This window comes from Euprymna scolopes, chromosome 16 (assembly GCF_053919585.1).
Source record: "Euprymna scolopes isolate OS-2025 chromosome 16, ASM5391958v1, whole genome shotgun sequence".
Classification (NCBI taxonomy): domain Eukaryota; kingdom Metazoa; phylum Mollusca; class Cephalopoda; order Sepiida; family Sepiolidae; genus Euprymna; species Euprymna scolopes.
This window is the reverse complement of record NC_136497.1, coordinates 55,672,058-55,686,297: the sequence shown is the minus strand read 5'-3', so window position 1 is coordinate 55,686,297 and position 14,240 is coordinate 55,672,058. Positions and strand designations below refer to the sequence as shown.

At 33.4% G+C, this 14,240-nt stretch overlaps 1 protein-coding gene across 5 annotated transcripts in view; it reads left to right on the top strand.

The window, feature by feature from the left end:
• Positions 1-14,240, top strand: part of LOC145295970 (uncharacterized) — a 295,111-nt gene that overhangs the window by 244,719 nt on the left and 36,152 nt on the right. The gene's annotated exons all lie outside the window — the stretch shown is intronic.

The following is a 14,240-nucleotide window of genomic DNA, read 5'->3' as shown; positions in this document are numbered from 1 at the left end:
CCCTATATACTGTTCATAACTTTATGTGCATATGTATATGTATATATTAAAAAGTTTGACTCCTGTCCAGGTAACCTACATCTAAAATTTCAAATGTTTAGACTCAAAATTGGTGGAGGAGTTTGGTAGAGTCTGCAAAGATCAATTCTTTCAATTTTCACCTCTTGGAGCCAAATTTTGCCCAAAAACTAATTAAAAAGCATGCTGCATGTCTGAATACCCTTTATGTAAAATTTCGAATGTTTAGACCAAAATTGGTTGAATAGTTTGCTAGAGTCCGCAAAGGTCAAATGTTTTGAACTTTTACCCTGTGGCAGCCAAATTTTCAGCCAAAAAACGATTAAAAAGCTTGACCTATGTCTGAATACAGTTTATGTAAAATTTTAAATGTTTAGACAAAGATTTGGCTGAGTAGTTTGGCAGAGACCGCAGAGGTCAATTTTTTACTTTGGCCCCAATTTTGACGCCTTAACATTTATTGTTTTGGGCTTAAATCAAGTTAAAAAGTTTGATCCATGTCCAAAGAACCTACATCTAAAATTTCCAGTGTTTAGACTCAAAATTGGCGGAGGAGTTTGGTAGAGTTTTCAAAGGTCAAATCATTGAACTTTTACCCCTTGACAGCCAAATTTCTGGCCGAAAACCGATTAAAAAGATTTTCCCAAATCTCAATAATATGTGAAATCTCGAGTCTGTAGAATGAAAATTGACAGAGATATATAGATATAACATTTTGCGCATATTCTTCAACGATTTACTATTGCAGGCTGATTTACCCCCCCTCCCCGCCCCTCCATACCAATAAATACAAAGAAAAAACAGGGCTCCAAATTTTGATGGGTTATGTTTCTTAATTTCCTGCTGGAATGAAATGAAACTTTGGTGATAATTGATTTATTGTGTTTAAAACTTTATATTAAAACTTGAGTCTTATTTACTTGCCTACACACGAGGGCAGAGTTAGATACAAGTTCGGTTTTTAATGTGGGGAAAATCCAACTTCTGAAAAAAAAAAGGCATTCTCTATTGGAACAAAAATAAAAATTACTGGTCTAAATGGATTTCTTCTTCACTGACCGAGGACAAAAAAGATACAGTGTAGTATCAGTGCATATAATACATTTTGCTCCTACCCAAAAATTGAAGAGTCTTTGGACTCATTTTCTTTGTCAGTGTTTGAGATGACCTTTGTTTAGCTCTTTTTATTTCTTGAAGCGCAGCACAAATTTATCTATGAAATCTTTATGAACTGACCCTGATCCACTTTCTAATAGCTTCTTTCAGTTCTAAAATGGTACTAGGTTTCCTTGAATAAATTTATCTTTGAGGTAGTTCCAGAGAAAGAACTATGTGGGTCTTAAATCTGGGCTGTGAGGTACCCACTTAAAATGAGTTTTGAAACTGATCGCACTGCTTTGAAAGATCTCTATCACTCAATCCTGGAAACAGGTTTGAAGTGTAAGAGCTTGCTCTATCTTGTTGTAACCAAAAGTTTACAATAATCGATAGCTACAGTTTCTCACATGCTATTGATCAGTTTGATTGTACACTTCTTGGAATGTCTCAAATGGCTTAGACAATGCCGTTGGCTGCAGTGAGGTTCTTCATTATCCATAGTGATCGGAGTGGACCACCCAATCCTGTGTGCTCTTCTGGAAGGCGGCTTTTTCATATTTGAACTGATGCATGAAAGTGTTCTGCACTTTATTGAACAAACCTGTGTTGTAATAATATTCAATGTAGTATATTCTTTGATGGAGATACCATTGAGATCTAGTTGCTTCTACTATTTTCAGTAAAATAAGAGTAATTGATGAATTAATAAAGGATATAGGACTCAAAAGGTTATGTAGGGGACGCATTTTTTTGGAGGAGGGGGATCACCATTGAAAGGTTTTTAGTGTTTAAACATTGCCACAATATAATTAATATGAGATAAACTATTATCACACACACAGACACACACATAATGATATATAATTTTCCCATTTTTTTTTCTATTTCCCCCTTTTTATTTATTCATATTTTAGTCGATTTAACATCTGAATATGGTCCATTTCTTCATTATTTTAAAATTTTGCCATTCATATATATATATATATATATATATATATATATATATATATATATATATATATATATATATATATAATTATTATCATTATTATTATTATTTTCTGCATTTGTTATTGTTTTGGTGATAGAGACATGGTTAACTTATCTATGGTAAACATTCACCTTGAATGGTATGAGTTGAATTACCTCCTTTATAATCGTGCCTCATACATGACAATGCCTAAATATTTTTTCATTATTTTGTTTTTAATGATAATAAAATATAATATATATATATATATATATTTGTAATATCCCCCTATTAATTGACCTGTATAGATTCATAAATAAAAGATACATACCAGGAACCGTTTTATTGAATTTTGTATTTAGTTCACTTACCTGCTTCTGTTTTGATTACTGATGTCAAAGGAGTCCACGGACATACTCTCTCCCAGTCACAACTACTTTTACTGTAACCACTACACCATAAGGAAATATGGATGAAATCTAATTAGCATCGTCTTTTCATATCGCACAGCACTGTGCCAACCTAACGATAACTGGCTGATAAACAAAACCATAACAAAAGTTCTTCTTCTGATTATTAATAACTCTCAGGAAAATCTAACATTGCTAAGGATTGATTAAGGAATTCTATAACGTTCTGTCAATAACATTAATAACGTTTTTATTATTTTTATGTTAATTTCTGTAAATTTATAGACTTATCCCCTTCAAGGCATTCCCATTGTTTCCACCAGGAATTAACATATTTGAGTTTTAAGGGGCTTCTTCACCATAGTTTCCTTAGGAGGGAGACACATAAAAATTTAGGACCACTTCTATTTGCCCCCCCCCTCCCAAATTTATAGGTATTTAAATATATAAATGGGATATATTTGAAGTTTTAAGGAGAGTTTTGCCCTATAGCTCCCTTAGGCAAGGGCTGACAGATTCAAGATTGCTTCCATTGTTTTCCCTTGAAAATTTTACATGGCTGAGATCGTGAAGTTAACGGATATCATTGGAGTGTAAAAAACTGAATTCTACTTACTAGATTGACTTTTGTAAGTTGGCAGTACAACCTCAAAGGAATCCAAGGTCTCAGAGGCAATCTGACCTTTGGTTTTTGCAACCCAAGCCAAATTTCTTGACCCATCTGGTTACTATACTGTGGTAAACTGCACTGTAATCTTTCAAACAACAATTTTTTTAGCCGCTTCCAGGGTTATGGCCAGTTTAAACCCATAAAGCATACATTCCCAAATTAGACTAGATTACATGTTTATCTGGATGGTTTCAAATCACATGCTTAGTGAAGTATTGCACAATGGGTCAGTGCTCCAACTACTTTGTGATCCATGTGGCTTGCATCCCTGGATGAGTTAAGCTGGCTTTCTTAGAAGGAGCATGTGTATCTCGGGTGAAATTTTTAACAACGTTAGCTTTTGAAAGGAAATGTCATCGTCCTCCCATATATAACGTCTGGTATTCCGAAATGGTCACCCATCTGGTACTGAACATCATCATTAACTTTTATAATCTTACTAGCCTGGGTGCCCGGTGTTGCTCAGGTTTTTGGAGGGGTGTGTTGAGAAAAAAAAAAAAAAAAGTGGTAGTAGGCAGGCAGGCTCAAACTCATAACGCGAAGGTGAAAGAGAAAGTGAAAAAAAATTCTGACGTCTTACCGCTACTCCATGACGCGACCGGAAGTTCGGAATGTTGAAATTAAGTAAAATCATTCCAACCGATATGATGATTTGCACCCCCCCCCAAAAAAAAACGGCCCTCCTTGTAGAAAACTGCCAAGTTGATTATGAACGAATTAATGTTTTCAGCCAATTTTTTGATATTTGTCGTTCGAAAGGTCGAGCTTCAAAATGATACTGACCTTGTGAAAATCCGTCGCCTCTGTTGAAAGTTTTAGGCAGACATACATAGTTACATACATTTAAACAGACAGGTGAGAATCAGTGTACTGATATGATTATGCAACTATCACATTATTACCAACCATAGTAGATTAGGTTTGAACTGTTTCAGTCACATTATATACACAAAGTAGCACATGCAGAAATACTGCTAAGCTTTTGATTCACTCCTGTATATTGTTTAACACTTATGATGTAATCTCATATTACACAATCCATTCATAATATAAGGAGCACTTTCTTTCTTGTATGTGTCTGTCAGTCCGTCAGTCCAAATTTTGCATTAATACTAAATACTAAATTCCGAACAAATAAAGCGAACGCCATGACCAGAAATCAAAACTGAAATTTTGAGATCTTCAGTCTGATGTTCTGTGAACTGAATTATTTTGATTCTCTTAAAAATAGATCTTAAAACATTATCTTAATGAAATAATCATAGCTTTGATGTGACGTCACAGATTTATGATTTACACCATGTTTTAAAACATCAACATCAACAAGGGTTTTATCACTCAATTAGGAATCCCCCTCCGGACTTTAGCCATCTAACTCTGTCCTGAGCTATTCACTGTCCTGTGGGACCCATGTGCTATATCACGTTGTCCCTTCATCTCGTTCTTGGTATTCCCTTTGGTCTCTTATGTTTACGAGGTGTCCATTCCCTTGTTCTGATGGACCATCTGTTATGTTGTTTAGCTATGTGCCCTGCCCATCTGTGTTTTAAAACATTTATCTATAAATATATAGAGTGCGTCAATGTGTAGTTTTTAAACAAATAATTTATATAAATACGAAGATAGTTCCAAACGTAAAGCCTCCTATTTTTCAACCCAAAAGTTGAAGAGCTACAAAGATGGAAGTGGTAACCTTAAAACAAACAACCGAATTTATTTTTTCTACATAGTCACCATCATTCTCAATGCACTTTCGCCAGTGATGAACAATGGCTTCCAGAGTGTGTTTTATCATAAGAGGATTGTTCCTCTGATAAAAGTAAAGCCTCCTATTACTTTTTTTTTTAACTCAAATAGTTGAAGAGTTTTGAAGACAGGAGTAGTACCATAAAAACGAGCAACCTTTTGTGCTACAAAATTTACTTAGTCACCACCATTTACTGTGCACTTTTGGCAGGAATTCAATTTGCAATCCCTTTAGTTCCGTTCGAGCGGAATAAAAAGTAGAAGGCATTACTTTTGAAATGCCCTTCATATTATATGATTATAGAAATTCCCTTTATATTAGGAGTGGATCGACCAGTTTAGTAAAAGTCTGCGATCAGAGAGAACATATTTTTGCTAGTCACTATATACAAAAGACAAAACTGGTCTATTTTTTACACTTATTCCATCCAAATACATTACCTTAAACCCATATGATTATAAATCACCATATCCTCAAAATTGTTTATAGCAACAAGAAAAAACATTAAAATTCGCATATTCCCTATTATTACATTGATATTTCAATCTAAATACTGGACCTTGATTTTAGAACCAATCAAGAGTAAGAGAGATAATTTACTCTTTTAAAATATATAGGAAAAGTAAATTCGTATTAGACTACTGCTCTCATCTTGAGTGTCATTTTCACAACGTTTCGGTCGATGTAATCTCAGACCTTCTTCAGGTGTATCTTGTTAAACTCAAGAATTTGGGACAGAACTCTTTATTTACTTTACGGGGTAGTATGCTCTTGTTTTGTCAGCCATGATTGGATAGTGGTTTTAAGTAATTCGTAATTGTATTTTTTGGTCGCCCACACTGAGAATTGAACCTTCAACCATCAGGAGTATCACTTATCCAGTCATGGTCGATGGAACAATAGCATGCTACGTCTATGAAATAAATAAAGGGTTCCGTTCGAAATTTCGTTGAAATTCCCATGTTCGACAGAAACATTCCCAAGTTCAACAAGATACACCTGAAGAAGGTCGGAGGTTACATCGATTGAAACGTTGTGAAAATGGCATTCAATATGAGAACAGTAGTACCTATTTACTATGCCTCCCCACGGGGCAGAGTTAGACACCAGGGTCGTTTTTTAACGTGAAGAAAAGGTACAAAAAATAAAAAAATTGTCTCGGTCGTGAAGGACTGATCCTCCACCGAAAGAGAACAAGAAAATGGAAGTGCAGCATCTGAAGAACAGATACTACACTTTGAAGAATCCAAATAATATGGATAACCGATCCTCATCTAAAAAATTCTGAAAAGAAAAAGGACAGAACGAATATGCGAAGAAGTTAAGGAGGCAGAAATTTAAAAGATCAAATATCTACAATAGAAGATACCGAAACCAGGCAATTGATTGACCAAGTGTTAATTGGCTCGACACCAAAACCATACTCGATTTTAGAATGTTAGTGAATTATGGTCAGTGCTAAAGCAGAAAAATGTATAATGTTTAAAACAGTCTAATAGGATGCTAAGCTGATTCAACCTTTGTTCCCTTTGTTCTTTTCTTGCATACATCTTATTAACCCATGCGAGTGACCTTTTCCCCCTAATACTCTCTGTGGTGATGAAGCGGCTTTTGGCTGAAAGTTGTGAAATCATATTGTTGTTTATTTTGTTGATTCTTATTCATTATTTCCTTTCTCTGCATGCATCTTATTTATCCATGCAAACGACTATCCCCCACCCCTCACCAATATCCATCCTGGTGGTGAGGTAGCTACTGTCTGAAATGTGTGAAATCACCATTGTTGTTTACGCTGTAGTCTTAGAAATATGAATCCACTACTTTCTCTTTATCCGTTGTCAAAGTTAATATCAATCTTCAGGTATTAGAATAAAGTTTATTTTTTTCTGTTATTTAATTTGATGGTACGTGTACAGTTTTATCAAGACATTAAAAAAAATGAAAATATTGTAAAAAAGTTATATTATACGTACCCGTTATGGAATGAAGTTTATCCCCCCCCCCCAAATTTCACTTAATTTGATCAAGTAGTTTTTTTTTTACAGAGGAAAATCAAATTTTAATGAGATCAATTGTATTCTGCTTAAAGTTTGTCAAAATTCGATGGGATTATTTTGAAACGTGGGCAGAAAAAATACCTAGATAAATATTTAAAATTATTTTTCAATTATTTTACAGAGTTTCTCTGTCCTTTTTTTTTTAATCCCTTTTTCATTTTGTCTTTTGTTAATCACTTTTTCGTTTAAAGGCACCTCCCTTCTCGTGCGCGAAATAGGCAAAATGGCGGGATACAATTGATCTCCTTAAAATTTGATTTTCCTATTAAAAAAACAAAACTACTTGATCAAATTAAGTGAATTTTTTTTTTTTCGGAGAGCTTCATTCCATAATAGGTATGTACAATATAACTATTTTTTCAATATTTTCATTTTTAATGCCTTGATTAAACTGTACGAGTACCAATTTATTTACTTGATTTAAAAAAAAATTTTTTTTTAAATTTTTTGTATATCAAAATTTGTAAATTTTTTTTTTTCTTATCAAAATTTGTAAATTCACGTTATGGTTTAATTTTATAGTTAAAAAAATGCTTCAATAAAAAAAAAAGAATGTAAACTTAATAAATATTTATCACCTTTGTTTTTAATTTTTTTTATCTTTGTCATGCAAGCAAAAAATAAAAATTATTTTAGGGATCTTAAAATCTTTAGCAAAAAGTTTAATCATCAAAAAAATCTCTTGAAGTAACCCAACACAAATATTCCGAGTCATTGTCATAATCAATATATCAATTTGCATAAAATCCGTGAAGTTTTTATAATAATAAAATTTATATAAAAAAAACACAAAAACAAACTTAAGCCATCAAAAAGAAAAAAAAAACTCATAAAGAGTGGGATTGTGAAGTTGAGAGGTCAAAGGTCTAACTCCAACTTATAAAGTTGTAAAATATTTGACTGACTCTGATTCCTTATTTTAAAGTTTTCCAATATTCAGATTGTTCGATCTTCTGAGATTAAAACATCAAAGCCCGACTTCTAACATTCTTACAAGTTCGACTTCTTCAAAAATCTCCGATTTTGACTTTGCAACCCTGAAAAGAGAGGATGGGTAAAAATATTATTTTTATTCCCACCGAGACAACTAAAAAAGAAAAAAACAAAAAAAAAAAATCTCTCCCACCACGAATAACAATTTTATTGTTTCTCTAATTGTTTTCATTTCAGAGTTTCTGTGTGGGTGTTTATTTTAAGCTGTTGTTGAACTAAACTATCATTTACTAGCAGGGCGCCTGGTGTTGCCCGATCATAAAATATACTTAAATATGATATTTTAATTTATACAGATGTTATATTCATTATTATAAAACAAATTCTTTATTGATTATCATATTGTACCCAATATATAGTAGAGATTTCAAAAGTAAAAAAAAAAAAATACGACTTGGGTGCCATCAACTAAAATTGAAACAATACCTTCAGTGCTCCAGCCTTAGTCATTACCGTTTGAGCCATCATCAGACAGATAAGAAATATTTAAAAAATTAACCGACTTTAGCATATAGACATATATTTATGCATGTGTATGTGCACTTTAAATCGACTTACCTCTGCCAAATTCATATTTATTTTCAATTTTGACTCCTTGGCAGCAATTTTTACCGACTAAAAATCCATAAAAGAACGGTCCACAAAAAATGCAATTATTTGATCTGCCTTGCACTACTTTGTGGTCTTGCCTCTCAGAGGAAATGCACTTTGATAAAAATGGAGACAAACAGACAAACGTAGTGAGTTTTATAAATTAGATTTCAATTATAAATAGAACCATTGGATTATTTTTATATCTGTTTAGAACAGCAAAACAAAACATTTTCAATTTTGTGCCAAATTTATTATCTACTTAACATAAAACTGATATTAAATTCCTAATTGCTTCTTGCTACAACCCTTCAAATATTCAAGACTCCAAAAATCTCAGGTGCATCAGAGAATAAGCACCTTAATTTGGGAGCTTTAGAGAATGTAGAGTCACCCGTAGTTTCCATTACTTCCCGGTCTACTCTGATCCAGAATTGTAGCAATGTCTGTCATGGTCCCATCTGGGAGTTTAATAAACTGTATTCAACATTAAATACCTGAAAGGGTTGATATGCCATAAAACAAAACACCCAAGCAATTAAATTTAGTAAGATAAAGCACGAGTTTATCAAATTCATTTTATTTTGTTTCTATTATGTAAAACAGTAGTATTGTGTACATATTCAGTTTTTACTGCATTAGAAATACTAAATCACTATCAGAGTTTTAGTTTTATATAAACTAGCAGACATATTCCTTTAAATAGTACATATTCTACCAGAGTCGGCATTAGGCGTAGGTAAACTAAGCAGTCGCCTATGGCCTCTGATTGGTGGGGGCCTCGCACAGGAATCATAAGAAAAAACATTTATATACATAATGCTAATTATGCATAAAACAAAATATAGACGTATTAATATAGGCATGTGATATCAATGCATATTTACTTGCATACTTAGAGTAGAGAATGTGAGCCACCTGACATCCAGTTGCAAAGTCCTGTTGGGGGACGGCTATTATACAATGTGACACAATGGAGTGTGTAAATAAGTAGTAGCAAGTCTTGGGAACATGTTTACCAGAAAGAACAGTTGGAAATAAGTCATACACCATCCACTATGACTATGAAATTCCTACAGCTACATACCTAGAAAATGGGGCTATTAAGCCTGACATAGTGATATGGGACAAGTTGGAGAGAATATGGCAACCCTAGTTGAAGTAAGCGTCCCTAATGATGCTGGCCTTAACAGAACAGAGAGGGAGAAAATAACAAAATACCAAGGACTTATGTACGACATGAAAAGAAACTGGAATCTTAAGAAGGTATCAATCATACCAGTCATTATAGGAGCAACCGGGCTAATGAAAAAGAATTTCAATGACTATCTGGCGAATATACCCGGTGAATTAAGTGCAAGAGAAATACAAATAATAGCACTTAAAGATGGTTAGAATCTTAAAAAAGATTTCTCTGTTAGAGTAACTAAACTAATGGGAGAATGTTTGGCATCTGATAGAATGCCCCATCCCCAGCAAAAACAAAGTGATAAGAAAATTAGAAAAAAAAAAAAAAAAAGAAGAGTATAGCTATAGCCCATCGTACAGCATTGACAATTCTAATTACTGTTGAATCGGGGAGGGGGGGATTCATAAAAAACTATTTGAGAAAACTGACACAAGAACGCCTGAACAGTCTGACAATGATATCTATCAAATGAAATATCGTCCAGTGTCCGGATTATTCCCAATTTATTGCCCAGGTGTTGTAATAACCCTGTTTAAATCTTAAAAAAACAAAAGAAAAAAACACAGCAAAAAAAAGTTTTGCGAGGGAGGTAGGCTTGAACCCGAAGCCTGGAGGTTAATAGTCTGATGACTTAGTGTAACAAAATGTAGCAGGCAAAAATCAGGAACAAAGATCGGAAATAGTCAGTTTCGCTCTGCACCACCCACCTCTAGAAAAGAGGGATTTCTTGGCTGTAATGACCGTAAAGAAAGGAGACAGAAAAAAAGGCAGAAGAAAACTCGCTTCTCGCAGATTCATGGTTCGTCACAAAGAACAATCCAACCGCCAGAACCACCCACGCACAATCTGCAGAACACTGCCTGACTGCTTCCCAGTATCCTTCCTTTATAGCATCCGGGAATTATATATTTGCATAATCGCGCAAGAGCACACGCGATTGTGTGAGAGTTGCATGGGGTTGACGCTAATAAAAACCCATGGATGCCATCTTGGAACTCTCTTCCAATCAGCCCGCAACACAACAACAGATGTATCCAAGGTAAGCTCTTTATTTCCCCCCATTTTGGTTATGCCAATTCCGCCACACTTAGTATGACGCGACGAAGGCAGGGACTCGAGAACAGACGAAAATAAACGTTTAAAAACACAGGTGATTGAATATCAACATATGGTTTTCTAGGTCAAATATCATGCCATAGCAGTAGTAGTAGAGAAAACGAATTCACAGCATGAAATTTTTTGTAAGATAAAAGTCACTGAAATAAAAGATATTTACGACGTCATTTCGTAAATCATAGATATTATAATCTAAGGAGTATATAAAAAGTTCTAAGACATAGTACCCCCCCCCCCCGGAGAAAAAAAAAGCAGACATACAGAAAAAATGCACAAACACGCTAACACACATTTAGCCTTTTATATATATAGATTTTGCTGGCATCAAAGCACAAAAAGTTGAGTTTTGTTGAAGGTTTATGACATCTGCATGACTATGTTTGTATAAATTTCAGTTATTTGTTGATTTAGATATAAATACAGGAAGTTTTTAATAAATTGCGTAATTTTATTTTTTCAGTATTTTTTATTTTTCAATTTCATTTGGAACCACCAAATTCACTCCGCCCAAGGCCTCTAATTACCTAAGACTGATTCTACTGATCATAAAGGTTTATATGCCATTAAGCAAGACTCTTCATTACACACAGAAAATTATTGCATCACAGTTTATAAGCTTTTTATTTTTTTATTTTTTTTTTTACTAATGTTTTTGTATTCATTTAACGTCACTTTTCCCTTGTTTAGGAGTCAGACGTTTTCTGATATTACGCAAGTTTACTCTCCGGTTCTCATGATTCAGCTGCTTCTAAATTCCATTCTGTGTTGTATTATCTAATCACTTTCTTCCAAGTTTTCCATGGCTGGCCAACCTTTCTGCGATTTAAGACACACATGCTTCTGCAACGGTTTATAGATGAAGGATGATTGTTTCACATGACCATAGCAGTGTAATCGAATCATCTTTAGGATAAGCTCTATCTCACAGAAGAGATGTTGTGAGTTTGTTTCTACTTTATCATTATTTTCATGGCAAGTGCTCGACTGAGCTTCAATCTATGGTCCTCCCTCACCAAACTTTTACAAGAAACACTCGTCTAGCTGAAAACACTATCAATAATTCCCCCCACTCTTTATCTGTGCCTAAACCTAAATGTAGATTCCATGAACAAAGCTTCTTTCTTAGAATTGCACGCCTGTGGAATTGTCTTCTGTTTTCCTGCTTTCCAACTGACTGCAATATGGTTGCCTTCAAGTCCAATGTAAACAAGTTCTTGATGAGCCGTTCCATATAAGTTAACAAATTTACCGAATTTCCATTACTAACGATTGCTATATTACCCAATTGACTATTGTACACCCTTATCCTCGAGTGGTCTCTGGGCCTTGATAAGTGGTTATGCCTATGTAAATAAAAAAATAAAAAAAAAAAAGCTCCATGCTGGGCAAGCATAGTGCCTTCATCAAATTCTCTGACCTATTGTTACGGGTTTGGTTAGATTTCACATAGCAGATCATGTATCTGTCATTGTGCTGAAAACATTTAATAACTTTTGCATTAAATAAAATCTATACGTCATACGAGTAAACTAATCTTGGGTTCCAAACAATATAAGCCATTTGAAAATTCATTTTTTTTTTTAAAGTAGAACATTTTCTTTATTATTTTTAATATGAAAATTTATACATCTTCACAAGATAAAACTATAATGATATCAGTAAAAAAATATCCTGCATTTTTATTCTTTAGAAAAAGAAAAGAAAAGTTGGCAATGCGCCATCTAATTGCATACCGACGTACGAAAAAAAGAATTACACTTGTAATTACAATTTAAAAAAAAGCTCACATAAATTCTACAAAAAAAATTTGTTTCATTGTTTTGATTTCTTCCATTTATTTTGCCAAATCTGTTTTTTTTTTTCGCTTATGTTTGGCACTAACTAAATTTAATTCTGTTTCATTTGTGTACGTATTTAAACTAAAAGTATATCGCTTTCAAAATGGGTAAAATTAATTCGGTAAAAAGCTGAACAGTTTTGCACCACTCTTGTATCCCCTTATGAAGATTTAAATAAACAATATAATTCTACTAAACATAACTTATTCTAATTTTGATCGAAATCTATTACATGATTTTGATTTTAGAAAATGTCTAAAATTAAAGAGTCTTAAGAAGAAATTGAAATTCAAGGAATCTTGCTTATATGTTTTGTAATCACATTCGCTGCCAGCTATAGCTCTATTAAATTTATTGTCATTACGAAGCTATTTTTCTGCAATTTTCAAAAAATAAAGTCAACAAATAATGCATGTGAATATAATATATAATGTAAATCTCACCTGTCTGTTTAAATGTATGTATGTATGTATGTATGTATGTATGTATGTATCGCACAAACTTCCGTCAGAGGCGACAGATTTTCACAAGATCGGTATCGTTTTGAAGCTCGACCCTTCGGACAACAAATATTGAAAAATTGGCTAAAAATATGAATTCATTCATCCTTAACTGGCCACTTTTCTACAAGGAGGAGTAGCTTTTTTTTGCCGATATTTTCAAAAGTCATCCCCTCTTTTTGATTGTCTAGCCTTAATTTAAACCTACATCACTTCCGGTTTGGCGATGGATGCAGCAGCAAATACGTCACGTTTTTTCTTTCTACACGTTTTTTTTCCTCCTTTGCGGTACAGGTTCGAGCCTGCCTGCCTGCCTGCTACAACTTTTTTTTTTTATGCTTAACACACACCTCCAAACACCTGAGAAACACCGGGCACCTAGGCTAGTATGGAATATATATTAAATTTGTATTATTTCTTTAAAAAGAATTGTCACAAGCCACTTTTACTAAAGAAATTGTCAGTTTTTATCAGTTTGTATATTTTTGTAATAAAAATAACTCAAATCAGTTTTTTTATTTATAGTGAATCTTCATTCAACTTATATACGCGTATCCTCTAGGAAAAAAAAAAAAAAAAAAAAGACATAATACATGGCAGAGGCCAAATACGAGATAACTCGTAAACATATTATTCAATAGGTGTTATTTTGAGATGTCAGTTCAAGTTAAAGACAGTTGCCGTACGTGCCGAGCTGGCATTAACTAATAGAAAAAAAAGAAAATTTCGCCGGCAAGGCTAAGCAAATGCCAAGGTACGAGAATACTCGTAGTTGGCAACAAATGTGTTAATGTCTATGGATAAAATTTGATATAACTCTGAAATATGTGAATTTTTAAATTAGAGATTGTGCCATATTATGCCCTCTAAATACCTTTTTAAATGGTTTAAAGACATTGAAATTTGGCGAATATTTATTAACTGATTTCTTATACCTATTGTTAGAATTTCAGAAAAAAAAAATCAGAGGTATCTGAATTTTCATGAAGAGCTCTTACTCTATTTTGCCCATTTGCATAAAACTAAACTGAATAAAGCCGCTG